This window comes from Siphateles boraxobius, unplaced genomic scaffold (genome assembly GCF_051911475.1).
Source record: "Siphateles boraxobius isolate OS27281-9 unplaced genomic scaffold, OSU_SipBor_1 13, whole genome shotgun sequence".
NCBI lineage: Eukaryota > Metazoa > Chordata > Actinopteri > Cypriniformes > Leuciscidae > Siphateles > Siphateles boraxobius.
In genome coordinates, this window is record NW_027508733.1 from 25,984,448 (window position 1) to 26,000,234 (window position 15,787).

The 15,787-nt window shown below is 42.0% G+C and overlaps 1 protein-coding gene and 1 long non-coding RNA gene across 6 annotated transcripts in view; one reads left to right on the forward strand and one right to left on the reverse strand.

The window, feature by feature from the left end:
• LOC143736164 (CD276 antigen homolog) overlaps positions 1 to 15,787 on the forward strand; it is a 686,062-nt gene that overhangs the window by 80,165 nt on the left and 590,110 nt on the right. The gene's annotated exons all lie outside the window — the stretch shown is intronic.
• On the reverse strand, positions 7,309 to 15,659 carry LOC143735621 (uncharacterized). 2 transcript variants are annotated; one of them, XR_013203257.1, is made up of 4 exons: positions 15,308 to 15,659; positions 14,665 to 14,732; positions 14,483 to 14,526; positions 7,309 to 7,446 (listed from the first exon to the last, which is right to left on the reverse strand). It is a non-coding gene; the product is annotated as an uncharacterized LOC143735621 (long non-coding RNA). The 2 variants fall into 2 exon arrangements; XR_013203256.1 differs by lacking the exon at positions 7,309 to 7,446 and adding an exon at positions 8,513 to 8,620.

The following is a 15,787-nucleotide window of genomic DNA, read 5'->3' on the forward strand; positions in this document are numbered from 1 at the left end:
CTCGACTACAGATTATTACATCTATAAGATAAAAAACATGCATAACTTATATTATCTGATTAAAATCACAGTGAACCTTTAACATAAACAATTTATGGTAAAGTTAATGTAAATATATTCATAACATGTAATAAACTCACAGAAATGAAGCTGAAGGATCTTCATGTTTCTGCTTAAAACTGTTGAATCTAATGAAACCTGGTTGATGAAGTTTTACTGCAGCTCTGAACCAGAAAGCAGAGGAAGTCGAGTTTGCTCTGACCACATTGTACACTTTTTTTTCAACACCCCACATCATCATTACTTTATCAAGTTGTACATGACAGTAAATTACTATTTGTCGAATAAAGCCAACACACTCTCATGACAACTCATGATAATTTGTAAAACATGCTAAAATCAATTATATACAGTCCTACTTAGATTGAAATACAACTTTTATTGTTTTTTTCCTATTACATCTATGCAGGTTTAGGTTTGAATTTATATGATTTCATCTTGTGATTTTGTGCAAATTATTATGAATTCTCATGAGAGTGGGTTTCTGTCACTGTGGAACAGAGAAAAGTGAACAGTTTCTGGCAAGTGACAAAGGTTTGGGGAAACATGGTTCTCTTGGCCTCTGCTGGTAGACGTTGTAACACCACCATTTTACAACAGCAAGAGGCCAAGCCAAACTCACAAAAATAAACTAGTACATCAAACAACGATATACAAAGGACACATAATGGATATAAATATAAACAAAAATACTTACAGGCTATAATTTAATGGTTGAGACATTATTCAGGTCATCTATTGTTTTGTGAAAAAGACTAACAATAAAAGGCCAGGATTAAAAACCTCACTAAATGTTTCCAAAAAGTATTTTTTAATCTGTTTAACAAAATCCTCACAATAGTCAAATATTAGGCCCAACTTCTCCTTTACTCAAGCGACCAGCTGGCAAAGGTTATGCTTGCTCTTAAAGGTTTGGTGTTATGCACATATTTCTACATTTTTCACTCAGAATAAGTGAATTTGAATAACCACAATTAATAAACAGGTGATATTTAGAAGGATAGTAGGGTGTATTGATTCCAGTATCAGTTCCAAATTGTCTTCATTGCCAAATCCCTCCTCCTCCTCTGTTGACTCCAGCCAGTTCTTCGGCCCGATCTCTGCTGGCTTTCACTCCTCCAGTTATGCTTCATCCCTCCATCCCTTTATCTCCACTGGGCTCTTCCTTCCCTTCAGCTCTACTGTTGTCCTCCTCACTCCCACCAGCTCTTCCCTGGTCTGCCGAACCCCCAATCTCCCCCCCCCCCCCCCCGGTCCCACAAGCCTGTAGTTCCTCCTCGGTCCTCCATTCCAGCGGTGTCACCCTGGATCTCCTCAGGTCCACCCTTGGTCTCTACTTCTCCCGGCTCCCTCAGTCAGTCGGGCTCCTGGCTCTATCCTGGCTGTTCCCGTCATTGGTTCTGCTGTGGTCCTTCATCCTAATGGCTCTGCTCTGGGTCACTCCCAGGCTCCTCCATCCATCAGCTTCTCCTGGCTCTTCACGCTTTAGGCAAGGCAAGGCAAGTTTATTTATATAGCACATTTCATACACAATGGTAATTCAAAGTGCTTTACATAGAAGAAATTAAAATAATCAAAATAAATCAGAATAATTAAAACAGTTTAGAATAAAAGATAAAATACAGAAATAATCAAATGAAATCAGAATAATTAAAACATAAAATAAAATACAGTGCAAACAGTCGGACGAACAGTTGCACAGTGCTCATTCAGTAAATGCACAGTTAAACAGATGTGTTTTGAGTCTGGATTTGAATGTGACTACTGTAGGAGCACATCTGATCTCTTCTGGAAGCTGGTTCCAGCTGCGGCTGGCATAGTAGCTAAAAGCAGACTCGCCATGCTTAGAGTGAACCCTTGGTATTTCTAGCCGATGTGATCCTAATGATCTGAGTGATCTGTTGGGTTTATATTCACTGAGCATATCTGCAATGTATTGAGGTCCTAGCCCATTGAATGATTTATATACCAGTAATAATACTTTAAAATCAATCCTAAGTGTAGGATTCTCCTCGTTTCCTGTTTAAACTCATGGTCAATATGAGCCCAAACATTTATAAAGCGACTGTAATAATAATAACAATCTTTAATATTACAAATTATTTATATTTTTTCTATACGTTTATGCTGTGTTTTAGGGGATATTAAGTACTTTTTTTTTTATCCTATTTACTGCAAAATTCCTCAACTACACTATTAGCATGCATATGAACAACACATTCTCACACCCCAACTCGTCACATATGGACGCTTGGCCAGGACCCCTTGGCGTCACTTATTGACGCACTGGGTATACCTTTGGCGTCATTTTTAAACGTGCAGGGTAGTCCGATAGACTTCTATAGATCTCTGAACCGGGGCTTGTAGCGTTGAAATTTGACGTCTTGGGTAAGCTCACCGCAATGGTCTGCTGCGAATGGGTCGAGAGTTGAGACTGCAATAAATAAAAATAAAAAGGAATAGGCTACAATAAATGATCTATGCCAGGGCTAGTATAATGGTGGTCCCCAGATCATCTTTATCTGGCCCTCCAACTGTTTTTTATGTTTAAAAACCCTCACAATCTGATATCAAAGTGCCCTCTCCGCAAAGGTTTAGCGCCTTCATAGGCAACCGCATTCATCGGTGAGTTTAACAACGCTCAATATGGTGTACAACCCCATTCAGCGATGAGTTTAACAACGCTCAACTCCAGGTAAAGCGGCATTCAGAGGTGAGTTTAACCAAAACAACGCTAAACTGCATGTAAAACGCCATTCAACGGTGAGTTTAACAACGATCCTCGGCGTGTGCAAGTAAGCAGTTTACGCGTTTTCTTGTCAAAGGTAACAGCATACATGATGTACACTGCTTTAACTAGAGCATGCTGGATAACGTATTTTTATCGGAGTTTTGTTTATGTTAATAAATATATATAATGTTTATATAATATATATATATAATATATAATGTTTTTTATTTAAATGTTTTAATTTTTTTAATCCTCTAAATAATAACGCTGACGTCACTATATGGGGCGATCCCAAGGTCCATTGCGATTTTCCACTCGGTAAGTAGAAGAGTTAATTAATAGAGATACTATTATTAAATGTACACATCAAAAACTCTTGAATCAGGACAAGAAGTTGTGTTTAGAACCTTTAGATGTGTAAGGTGGCAATTTCTTATGACAGTAAATGATAGAAGACAATATAAAAATATAGCCTTCTGCACCAAATGTGCAGGCTAGCAAAGTTAGCTAATTGAATTCAAGTTTTTGTCAAATTTTGTCGCATATAACGTTAATCATGTAAGGTAATAGGGGAGATTTTAAGGTTTTCAGTATTACTGTCACATTCTCCGCTTTCTTCGTCTGTGTCTTCACTACACTTCCCAGAATCCCCTGTCATCATCACCTGCACCTTCGCCTCATCACCCTCATCATCATCATCACCGTCACCTGTTGTCCTTGTCATTATCTGTGTATTTAAGTTCCCCTCTCACTCCTTTTCATTGCTGGTTATTGTTTGAGCACATGCTCACTGTTTCGAGTACTATAAATAAACTTTGTTATTTTGCATCCTCGCCTGATCTCCGTCTTCATCCACCCAGTGACGTTACAGAATAACCAGCCCAAAAAAGGTAATGGAGGACAACGCGATGGATGCTTTTCTGTTTGATCAGAATGGGAGTTCTCTGGAGGAATTTGTTGAAGTTTACCTGCATCTGCATCAGGACGTTTACTGGGAGGAAGAGTTCTTAAAGCAGCGGTTCTGGAGAGGACTGGATGATCCACTAGCCCAGATACTGCTGCTCGAAGACTTAAATGTACCTTTTGCTGAGTTTATGGACAGAGCTCTGTGGGTTTGCGGATCCTCCCTCACAGTGGGAGTCGTCCTGAGTCATGGTAAGGATGACTTAATTGACTTTGACACAGAGCTTTCGCCAGTGATCCCGTCCAGCCCAGAGCCTGTGCCGCTGGTCCCGTCCAGCCCAGAGCCTAAATCCACTCCGCCTCGGGTGGCCACGGCATATATATATATATATATATATATATATATATATATATATTAATACACACACACACACACAATATATATATATGACAGTGGGTTAGAATGTAAATAAATGTTTCTACTTTAAACTTTTGTAGAATACTGATCCTTTCACAGCCAAATGGAGTACACTTGAATATTGTAAAAAAAGAAATGTGTGTATATATGGAAATTATTGTTTTTGAATTTTCCATACCATTTACAGAGTGTTTTCTACAATATCTCCAACACTCACTAAGCGAATTCTCAGGTGATGAAGCATCACCTCTTGAAACCCCAAGAGATCCTCTTCTGGCTTCCTCAAACGACAGTCTCTTTTCAGAGAGGTGGAGGGCAGAGAGACCCACCTGGTGAACACGGCTGCGGCACAAGAACATGTGGCAACACACATCTGCCAACAGTGTGGGAGTAATCCAGCGGCTGTCCGGTGTTGTGACTGTAGACCACGTCCCTTCTTCTGTGCTGAATGTGACGTCAGCATGCACACCAGACATGTTCTTCACAACAGAGATGCCATGACTGCTGGATTCTTCCAACCATTGCCTCCAACAACTTTCGTGGTGGATAAGGCTCTTTCCCATTGTGGTAAGTTCTGGTTTGTGTGTACAACATGTATATCATTTTCAGAATAGTTAAGCTCATAAGCTTTATTCTTTAAATTATGCCTTTTTATCCCTTATTGTTTTATCTTGAATGGATGTGGATACTGTTTCAGTCAGCTTTTTGAGCATATCTTGAGTACTTTTTCAGCAATGTGCTTCATTGAAATTGATCTATTACAATCTTATATTTCTCAGTCAATACAAATTGAACATAATTCAAGTGTACTATATGATCTTTTTCAGTCCGGCTTGTACCTGTGGAGATGCCTGACAAAATCTGTGATTGTTCACCAGAGTCATTGAGGGTTAGTCCAGGAAAGACTGTGTCACGGATCACAGAGGAATCAGACAAGATGGTAAGTTATCAGTGTTTATTTTGCAGAAGGATTGCGGTCGGAGATAACAGGTGAGAAGTAACATAGAAAGTTCAATGAAGCTTAGCTGTGGTTTTAAGTCTCTCTCTTTCTTTCCCTCTCTTGCAGGTGGCTTGGCGATGGCTGGTACGGATGGGTTGATCCAAGATGAGTGAAGCGACGGTAAGTAGAAGGTAAGTGATCGGGAAGTCTGTGAGCCATGGAATGACGAGACCAGACAAGTGACTGCAGTGAAGGTGAGTGTTTTATAGTCCATATGGTTGATGGGACACAGGTGACGGTGATTAGTACTCAGGGGATAATGAACGGGGAAAAGTCTGGTTGGGTGAAAGGGAACGAGTGGGCGGAGATGGTGATCTGGATGATGTAACCCTGACAGACTGTTGCTGTGGTCACAATGAATGGTAAGAATGTGAATAACTTTATTTTGTCCTGTTTGAGAAGCATTTTAAAAATAAATGTATATCCATATGCGACTCCCTACAAGTTTGACATGGATATAAAACTTTTGAGTAATGTATAAATTGTACAAAGAACACAAATCCTGGTTTACATTACAGTTGATGTGTTTTTGATATTTCCAGGACGACATGATCTAAGCATGCCCGAGTTAATTTGTGAGGCATGCCAACCCACTTGGACTTGTGGAGTCGCTGACCTAAACATAAGTGACTACAGGCCTGCAACCCTTCAATTTGCCACAGTTTATGCGACAGATGTCTTTTTTTCATTTGAAGAAATGAAGATGGCGGCACCAGGACTGTCCTGCCAAGCATTTTTAAGAATGCTGAATCAGCGAACTGTCCGCTTTGGTCGTGTGAGTATTTAATTTATCTATCCTGCAGTGTTGTTGATATTTGAGTTGTGGTTTGATAAGCTGTTTGATGCTAATGTATTTCTTGTACATTATTAGCTGTTGGTTTCCTTATTTTTAATAGACTGGCAAGATCTCAGCAGACAGTTTTCTGAAAAGTTTTTTTGAGTGGGAGGCTGTGCGATTTGAGTTGGACAATATATGCAAGGAAGAACCCTTCAACTGTCCTGCGTGCACCCCTGAAATGCTTACAGTTTCAGTTGATGGAAACCGCAAGCATTACCGTTTCAAGAATGCTGCTAGGTACTCCAAACTGTGTATCACAGTGTTTTTATTAGCAGGAAAACGCAACTCTTTAATGTGTGAACCAAGAAATCTGAGATTATAAGTTATCATATATTGTTGGCCATCACCAATTTTAGTTTTTTTAGATCTGAGGAACAGGCCATCTTTGCCATCAAATCTGCTTTTTATCACCATATAAATAAAGTAAAAGTGTAACCTCTTATTTCACATACATAGAAATGTGTACATGCATGCCTCTACAGTCAGTGGTGGAAAGTAATTGCATTAATTGAAGTACTGTGTGGTACCGTAACTTTCATTAGTTGAACTGTAGGGTGCTGTATAACAATTGAAACCTGTTTAGAGACATGGAAGAAGCAGATTATGAGGAACAAAACCATAATGATGAGGAGGAATTATCATGATCACTACAGATCATTCGTTAGACACTACATAAAACAATTAAGAACAGAATCCAAAACACTCAGTTACCAAAAAGAAATGTATCGCAACTAAGTAAAAAAAATTGAAATTACGTATAGTAATGGCAAGGTGAATAAATTGTATACTGTAAGCACTGCAAGTATAGTATTGTACTGAATATAGGGTAACGCATCCTTTTACAGTTCAGTACTTAAAGTGTACTTCTCTAGAAAGTACTGGCTAATATAAGGTAAGTACATAGGCTAGGGGTAGGTTCAGGTTTAGTACCTAGTTATTACCCAGTGATTGTATTTACTATAATTAGTATATAGTATGTACATGGGTAACAGGACTGTAAAATGCATATTGTTACCGGATAAGTCTAAATCAAAAGCATGTTACTGTACACTCATAAGAGTTGTTCAACTGCAAAATCAAGGTCAGTGAGAGAGTGATTCTGCTTCAGCATCATGTCTTCATGTTGGTCCGGCCGGAGTACCTTGTCCACATCACAGACAATGTCATCTCAGGCAAAAGGAAAATCGAAAACAAAAGGGTGATTTATTCTACAAATTAGATTAGGCTATTGAGAATTTGGGGGGGTTAGTGTTTTAGCAATTCAGAAAAGTCTATTTTAAAACATTTGTAAAATATGACTATTTTTGTATTCCGAGTTCAGAGTTTTGTAATATGATCAAAACCAAACACAAGCATGATGTAAATATAGAAAAGGTGGGAAAGAAAAAGAATGTACAGATATAAATGTGACTCAATACAGTTTGTTGTCCATGATGAAGAGAGTACATCTGTGTAGGTTTTACTGCCCTTCCTCCCTCAGGGGTCCCGTAGCACCCCTGGAAGAGCAAAAAAAATGCACGTTCTGCAAAGTCTGCAAATGCAAAGTCTGATATGCGTATTGAAGTGAAAAATGGTAGGACAATTATTTTTGTTATGTTTAATACATAATGTTGAACAGATGTCTGGCATACATGGAAAGGTGTTATAAAAGCATTTTAAAAAATGCTCACAGTAAAATACCAAATTTCAGTCTGATTCTCAAATATGTCAAAGAGATTTGTATAATGAACATATTTAGATGTCCCTTTGTACATTAAAGATTGTATTTATTTAATTCCATTACAAAACGTTTTTAAACTACATTACCCATAAGCCATGATCATCTATGTATAATGTAATAATAATATATATGTGGGATCTTACATAAATACAAACTCTTGATAGTTATTCTAGCATTGCAGTATTTGTTTTGAACAGATGTAAATAAATCTCTTAATCAAATTGAAAAGGGACTAACAAAAACCCCTTCAATGGAAACTATAATCTAATCAGTAAATTGATGCCATCATGTTTGCCTTGAATACCCACTACCGTGTAGTTCACCTTAGTTTTCCATGTGATGTGCCAACATATATGAAGACTTTTCTTTAACATATATATATATATATATATTTAATTTTACATTATTTTGCTGTGAATAAATGCAAGGCAAATATAAATAGGTAATTACAATTATAACAATTATGATTAAAAATGTTAAAGGAATTAATATCTGATATTGTAATTGAACATTTCGAACAGGACTACAACATTTAAGTGACATTTTAATATATTAAGGAGTATTCTGTTTTTTTGTATTCATGGCATGGCATACCAAACAAATAGTTCAAGTAGACTTACCTATACTAAAACAAAAAAATAAATAAAAATAAATGCCTTTGGGAATGCCATTATGTCAAACAGCACTAATTTTCTCCCTTATGATCTGTGCAGTTCATGAAAAAGGTTGTTCTTAACACCATTAAGAAAATAAACACAAAAAGAGACTGGGTATTGTGCAAAAACTTTAATGAACAAAAGCAAGAAAATAAAAAGACCGGAAAGAAGAAAAAACTGCTTGAGTCCAGGTGACTAGGCTATCATGCTGAAAGCTGGTTGGGCTGTGGGGAATTAGGCATTACATGTGGGAATTCACTGGCAGGTTCCCATGTATCATCCCAAGTTTTGCCACTGTAAAATATCATAAGTGCAAAAAAATTAATTAGAACATATAGAAAACAAATCTAAATCACTGTTGGGTTCAATTTAGATAGTTCATCAAAATGTATTTATGTTTGTTTAAGTAGCATTAACCCTGGTTACGCCCAGTGGTGGAATGTAACAATACATTTACTCAATTTACTTAATAACAAATTTTAGGTACTTGGACTTAATTGTTACACAATGTTCCATACAGTTTCGGTATATTGAAAGCCATGTATCTCAAAATGTACTGATTTCAATATGTTTCCGATAAACTGAGGGATTAAGTTGTCATTAGTGGGATGAGGAAAATCACATTTCCAGCACATGTACATCAGGATTATCCATTTTAGAAATACTAAATTATGACACATAAGTGTTTCAGATGCTGAAAGATTAATTTATGTGTGCATGATGCTACTTGTGTAATGCATTACCGAGTGGATGTCCTGCAGGCTCAATAAATAAGCTAGTTCAGAGCTAGAGCTAGCCACTAGAGTACTTACTAGAAACAGAAAACATGATAATAATAATTTGTTAAATGTATATTGCACTTACATGATCACATCAGGACCATTTTAGTGTCCATACATTGGCTGTCTGTCAGCTAATTTTAGAACTATATTAATTACTCCGAGAGTACTGAATGGTTCAGCTCCTCATTACCTACAATCCATTATGTTAATCACACAATTCCAGGATCTAAAAAATAGAATATTCTAAATAAAAACAAGGAGGTAGATCATTCTCCCATTTGTCTTTAAAATTATGGAATAGTCTTCCGAGCATTCCAAATTCAGACACAGTCTCTCATTCCAGACTAAAGACAATTCAGATACTTGTCTTTAGTCTGGACCGAGAGAGTGTGTCTGATTCCCTTTCAAGGGAACTCGAGCTGCGTTGAGACGCGGTGGGAACGCTCTGCGTGATTGCGTCGTGAAGCACGTGTATAATCAGTCCAATGGAAGAACGAGACGTCACCAGTGGTGACGTCATAGACCAGGAAGCTATAAAGCACACCAGAAATCAGACCGCGACAGCTTCTGTTGCCTTCAGCAAGCGCTCTCTGTATACTGTCCTTGTCTATTTATTGTTGTCTGTCACAAGCACATTATCTATCTATATATATATATATATATATATTATGGCGAAACAAGAATTCAAGCGTTGTGTTGTCCCTTGCCCTCGTTTCATCACGGGTGGGGACACACATCAGCTTTGTGTTGCTTGTTTGGGAGTGGAGCATGCCCAGTCAGTTCTCGAGGGAGCTGACTGTGAGCATTGCGAGAAGCTGTCCGTGAGGACGGTCCGCTCTCGCCGGGCGTTCTTTGAGGAGGACGGTTCGGTTCGCGGTCCCCGGGGTGCGGGTCCCGCTGCAGCCGAGGCACAGCGAAGGCTTTCATCTTGGGGTTCGCATATGGATCTAGTAGCGGGGCTTGAGACGGGCCCAGCCCTTTCTCAACCCTTACCTGCTGGATCCGGTGCCTCTGCCCAGGAAGGAGCCCGCGCTGCGGCTTCTCCTTCCCAGGTTGGGGCACCATTGTTGCGGCTATCCAGTTCTGAGGATCTGGATGTCGTCAGTGTTGATATGGGGGATGTTGAGTTTTCGCCAGCTCATGCCTCCGATAATGATGAGGAGCATATTGAGGTTTTATCTCGTGCTGTAGCTAGATTAAATATTGAATGGCCAGCCGATGATTCTTTGAGTGTTACTAGAAAAAGTTTATTAGATGAAAGATTTTTACCATCTAAAACACAGCCTCCACGTCGGGGACTCCCGTTTTTTCCCGATCTCCACAATGAGGTTTCGAGATCGTGGAATAAACCGGCGTCATTCAGAGTATTTAACCCACAAACTTCCTGTTACAGTAATGTTTTGGGTGCATCTGATTATGGTTATGTTAAGGTGCCTCGGGCTGAAGAGACGCTCGCGAGCTATCTCTCTCCCGAGTCATCGTCATCATTAAAAACCCCGACGTTACCCACCAAGCCATTAAAATCTACATCTTCGCTGGTGGGTAAAGCTTATTCGGCAGCAGGTCAGGCTGCGTCATGTCTGCACACTATGTCTATACTGCAGGCATACCAGGCTGATCTGCTGAAGGATATCGATGAACGTGAGGAAGTCAGCGCTGACGCAATTCGAGAATTGCGTCGCGCAACAGACCTGTCTCTCCGGGCCACAAAGGAGACGGCCAAATCAGTGGGCCGTTCTATGGCAGCCCTGGTGGCCACGGAGCGGCATCTTTGGTTAAATCTGTCTGATATAAAGGATAAAGATAGGTCTGTTCTTCTGGACGCGCCACTGTCACCTTCAAGTTTGTTCGGCGACGCTATCAACTGTGTCGTCGATAGGTTTCAAGAAACGAAAAAAACCAATCGGCTGCGTTCCAGAGGTTTCTTCCTCGACGTTTCAATATCCCCGAGACTGCTGGGCGAAAAATGATTATTAAATCCGAGCAGTCTCATCCGAGTACAAGCTCCTCACAGCACAGAGTGCATCAAAAACAGAGCGTCGCCACTCGGGGTCCTCCACAATCTGGGGAATCTGGGTGGCGGTCGCAGTCCAGGCCAGCTAGGGGTAGGCAAGATTTGAGGACTGTCATCTCTAAGAAGGCTTGGGCTAAGAAGAAGTCCTGACGCCCAAGGCGTCAGGCTTCTGAGGGTGGTCCCCTCCGAGGAGGGACAATTTCGAGAAATCGTTCATCCTCGGCACCCTCTGGGGGGCGATTCTCTGAGGAGAGTCGCAGCGCTGCCACATCGGTTGTTCCCTGCCGGTTCGCCGCTTCAGGGCACCGAGGTGTCAGCGTCCCCATACGATTCTCCGAGGAGGATCGTAGAACGGTCAGTTCGGTTGTTCCCTGCCGGTTCGCCGCTTCAGGGCACCGAAATGTCCGTACAACAGAATCCCGAGGCCAGTCTCGAGAGACTGGTCCCCTTAGTAGAATTTCTGGCAGCGTGGAAACTACTGCCAAATATTTCTCAGTGGGTCCTGCATATAATAGAAAAGGGTTACAGAATTCAGTTCGGTTCTCGTCCGCCCAGATTTCAAGGGGTCCTTCCCACAGTGAGGGACCCAAGGCAGGCTCGGGTCATGGAACTAGAAGTACTGACGCTTCTGCAAAAAGGGGCTATAGAAAGGGTTTCTCCTCCCAGCAGAGAGTCAGGGTTTTATAGCCGTTACTTCATCGTTCCCAAGAAGGATGGGGGGTTGCGTCCTATTCTAGATCTGCGTCAGTTAAACAGCAGAGTTCAGAAACTCAAGTTCAAGATGCTTACACTCAAACAGATTGTATCACAGATTCAGTCCGAGGACTGGTTTGTCACAATAGACTTGAAGGACGCTTACTTTCATGTATCCATTCATCCTCATCACAGGAAGTTCCTGAGGTTTGCTTTCGGGGGCGAAGCATACCAATATCGGGTCCTTCCATTCGGCCTAGGTTTATCACCCCGCACCTTTACGAAATGCGTGGATGCAGCGCTGGCTCCTCTGAGACTCCAGGGCATTCGCGTATTAAACTATATCGACGACTGGTTGATCCTGGCTCGTTCCGAGCAGTTGGCAGTTCGGCATCGAGATGTCGTTCTGTCTCACTTAAAAAGGTTGGGCTTTTTAAACACCAAGAAGAGTGTGCTCCTCCCAGCCCAGAGGACCACTTTTTTAGGGGTGATGTGGGATTCGACAACTATGCAAGCACGATTGTCTCCAGCTCGTATTTCTGCGATTCTCACAGCCGTAAATATGGTAAAACTAGGCCAGTCACTCACTGTGAAACAGTTCCAGAGACTGGTGGGTCTCATGGCAGCTGCGTCCAACGTAGTTACTTTTGGCCTTCTGCACATGAGACCCCTGCAGTGGTGGCTCAGGACCAAGGGGTTTTCTCCGAGGGGAAATCCGTTTCGCACGATCAAGGTCACGCGGCTATGCCTACGTGCCTTGGTCATGTGGAAGAAACCTTGGTTCCTCGCCCAAGGCCCAGTATTGGGGGCTTCTTGTCGACGCGTAACGCTATCGACGGATGCTTCCCTCACAGGCTGGGGGGCGGTCATGAGTGGCCGCTCGGCGACAGGTGTCTGGCAGGACCATCAGCTTTCGTGGCATATAAACCGACTAGAGATGATGGCGGTATTTCAGGCTCTCAAATACTTCATTGGGCATCGAAAACTATATTCATTGAAATGGAAATTGTTCTCTACATGGTGTGGAGAACGTTTTTTAAATCCTGCTAACTGCCCGGTTGGTACAGTTCTCGATTTCCTTCAAGACCGTTTCTCTGCTGGATTATCTCCCTCCACCTTAAAGGTGTACGTAGCGGCTATATCTGCTTATCGCTCCCCTTTGGGGGCTTCTTCTCTTGGGAGAGATCCTCTTATTACTCGTTTTCTCCGTGGTACACTGAGGCTTAGGCCTGCATTGCACTCTAGAGCACCGGCTTGGGATTTGGCCATTGTACTTGAGGGTCTGGCCCTGGCTCCCTTCGAGCCTATTGAAGAGGTTTCAGAGAAGTTCCTTACACTAAAAACTCTATTTCTTCTCGCTATTTCTTCTATCAAGAGAATTGGAGATCTGCAAGCCCTGTCGGTGGCTCCTTCATGTTTGGAATTTGCACCTGGTATGGTGAAAGCATTTTTACACCCTAGGCCGGGTTACATTCCTAAAGGTCCCCACTAATGTGGCGGGCCCTATTGTGCTGCAGGCTTTTTGCCCTCCACCTTTCGTTACCCCAGATCAGGAAGGTCTCAATCTGTTATGTCCCGTTAGGGCTTTGGATGCCTACGTTCACAGAGCTGCCCTGTGACGTAGATCAGAGCAGTTATTTGTCTGCTTCGGTTCAACCAAGAAAGGTTGCCCTGCATCTAGACAGGTAATGAGCAAGTGGGTAGTTGAGGCTATCTCACTTGCTTATGAAGCGGCCGGACAGCTCTCACCTATGGCTGTCCGCGCCCATTCTACTAGGAGTATGGCTGCCTCTAAGGCTTTAATTTCAGGGGTTTCCCTGCAGGACGTTTGTAATGCGGCAGGCTGGTCCTCACCGCATACATTTGTCAGATTCTACGACCTAGACCTCTCCACTCCCGGGGCTAGGCTGCTTGTTTCTTAGTGTGCGCAAGGACTCCACACAGAACGGGCATTTCTCATTATGGCGTAGTGGACATGGGGTTCCCACCGCGTCTCAACGCAGCTCGAGTTCCCTTGAAAGGGAACGTCTCAGGTTACGTATGTAACCCTGGTTCCCTGAGAGGGAACGAGACGCTGCGTTCTCCTGCCATCCTTCCTGCATGCCCTGATCGATGCCCTGGTCTGATTTCTGGTGTGCTTTATAGCTTCCGGGTCTATGACGTCACCGCCGGTCTCGTTCTTCCATTGGACTGATTATACACGTGCTTCACGACGCAATCACGCAGAGCGTTCCCACCGCGTCTCAACGCAGCGTCTCGTTCCCTCTCAGGGAACCAGGGTTACATACGTAACCTGAGACGATATGGAATGCTCGGAAGACTATTCCATAATTTTTCATCATCGGAATGCATGTCCTAAAGGTTACTACCTGCCTAGGCCTTACCTGCCGGATCTAGCACTTCTAAATGCCTCCACCTCATCGCTATTTGCTTCTGAGTACTGATAATCAACCTCACTCCAGTTTTTCTTAAGGCTACCTCAGAGGATGATTTACTGACGGGAACAACTACAGGACCAGGGAGTTTCTCTTGTCACAGAAAACACTGACATGAACTTCCACGCTGCTTGCAAGACACCAGTTGAACTTTGCCTACATAATATTAATAATGGAATAGACTAATTTGCATTGCAGCATGGAATTGAATAATTAATGATACATGACTTACCACACAGTGCATGGCAACCAGTGGACTTTCAATTCAGCTTTCCCCTAAACACAAACACGAATAATAATTATTTTAACTATTTAAGCAATCACTGAATAGGGCATAACATATTGTTTTATTATCTTTGAAAGGTCCGAATCAGTCATTTAGAAAAGTAAGCAGCCTAACAGAACACATTTTACCTCATTTATTCGTTCCCCAGTTATTCGATCAAACTGGAAAACCTTCTGCCTACTACATTTTCGGCAACCTGAAATGATGAAAAGACAAGGAAAGTTTATTAAGCCATGATGCCATGATTTGTAGCTGAATCAGTCCAAATTTATAATTTCACATGCGAGGTGATATGCAGTCCTTTCCATTCAGGTCAAAGTAAATTTGTCCCTGTTTTTTCAATCAAGTAAAATGCACAGGATTGGTTTTCTCAAAAGGTTCTTGTACACCAACTCCGAAATTCACGACCGAAATTTTCGCAGATTACAAAATAAATACCACAAATAAATGTTTAGTCAATCACGTTTACACACTGCCTACGAAACTTTCATCTGTTATAAAAAAAATGAGTTTTTGGATCAGTAGCAAGAATTTTGAATGATGGTTTTGACAATTCAGAGCCACAGAATGACGAATACGTAAAAACGCATACCAAAATTTCGGAATCAGTGTGCAAGGGACCTTAAGTCAGGCCACAGATAAATAACTAAATACTGCAAACTGGCTACCAATAACTCGGTTAGCCGAATTAATCCAATTTACATGAAGTCAACTCTGACTGGAGCAAAATTATTTACAGTGTGGAGTAAGATGTACCATGCAAAAAGTTACCTTTTCTTCTGTTCTTCACACGTGGCCCTTCCTGACTCAAAGACATGGAGATGGAAGAGGCAGACGGAGATGGAGGAGAGACAGAGGGAGAATAGTGTGAGAGGTAGAGGTGTTTGTCCGTTTAATTTGACGCAAAGACTTAGAGCATGGCAGTGAAAGTGGGGAAGAAAGTGAAGGAAAAATAGTTGTACAAGTAGAAGAGGAAGTAGGAGAGAGAGGTTGGAGAGAGTGGGGAAAACAGAGGAACAAGGTTAAGAACAAATACAGTCTCAGACTCTTTGGTTTGAATCTCCGCCATTTGAGTCTCCGCCGCCGCTTGACTGTCCGCCGGCACTTGACTCTCCGCCGCCGCTTGACCCTCCGTTGCCGCTTGACCCTCCTCCGCCGCTTGACCCTCCTCCGCCGCTTGACTCTCCACCGCCGCTTGAGCCTCCGCCGCCGCTTGACCCACTGCCACCGCTTGACCCTCCTCCGCCGCTT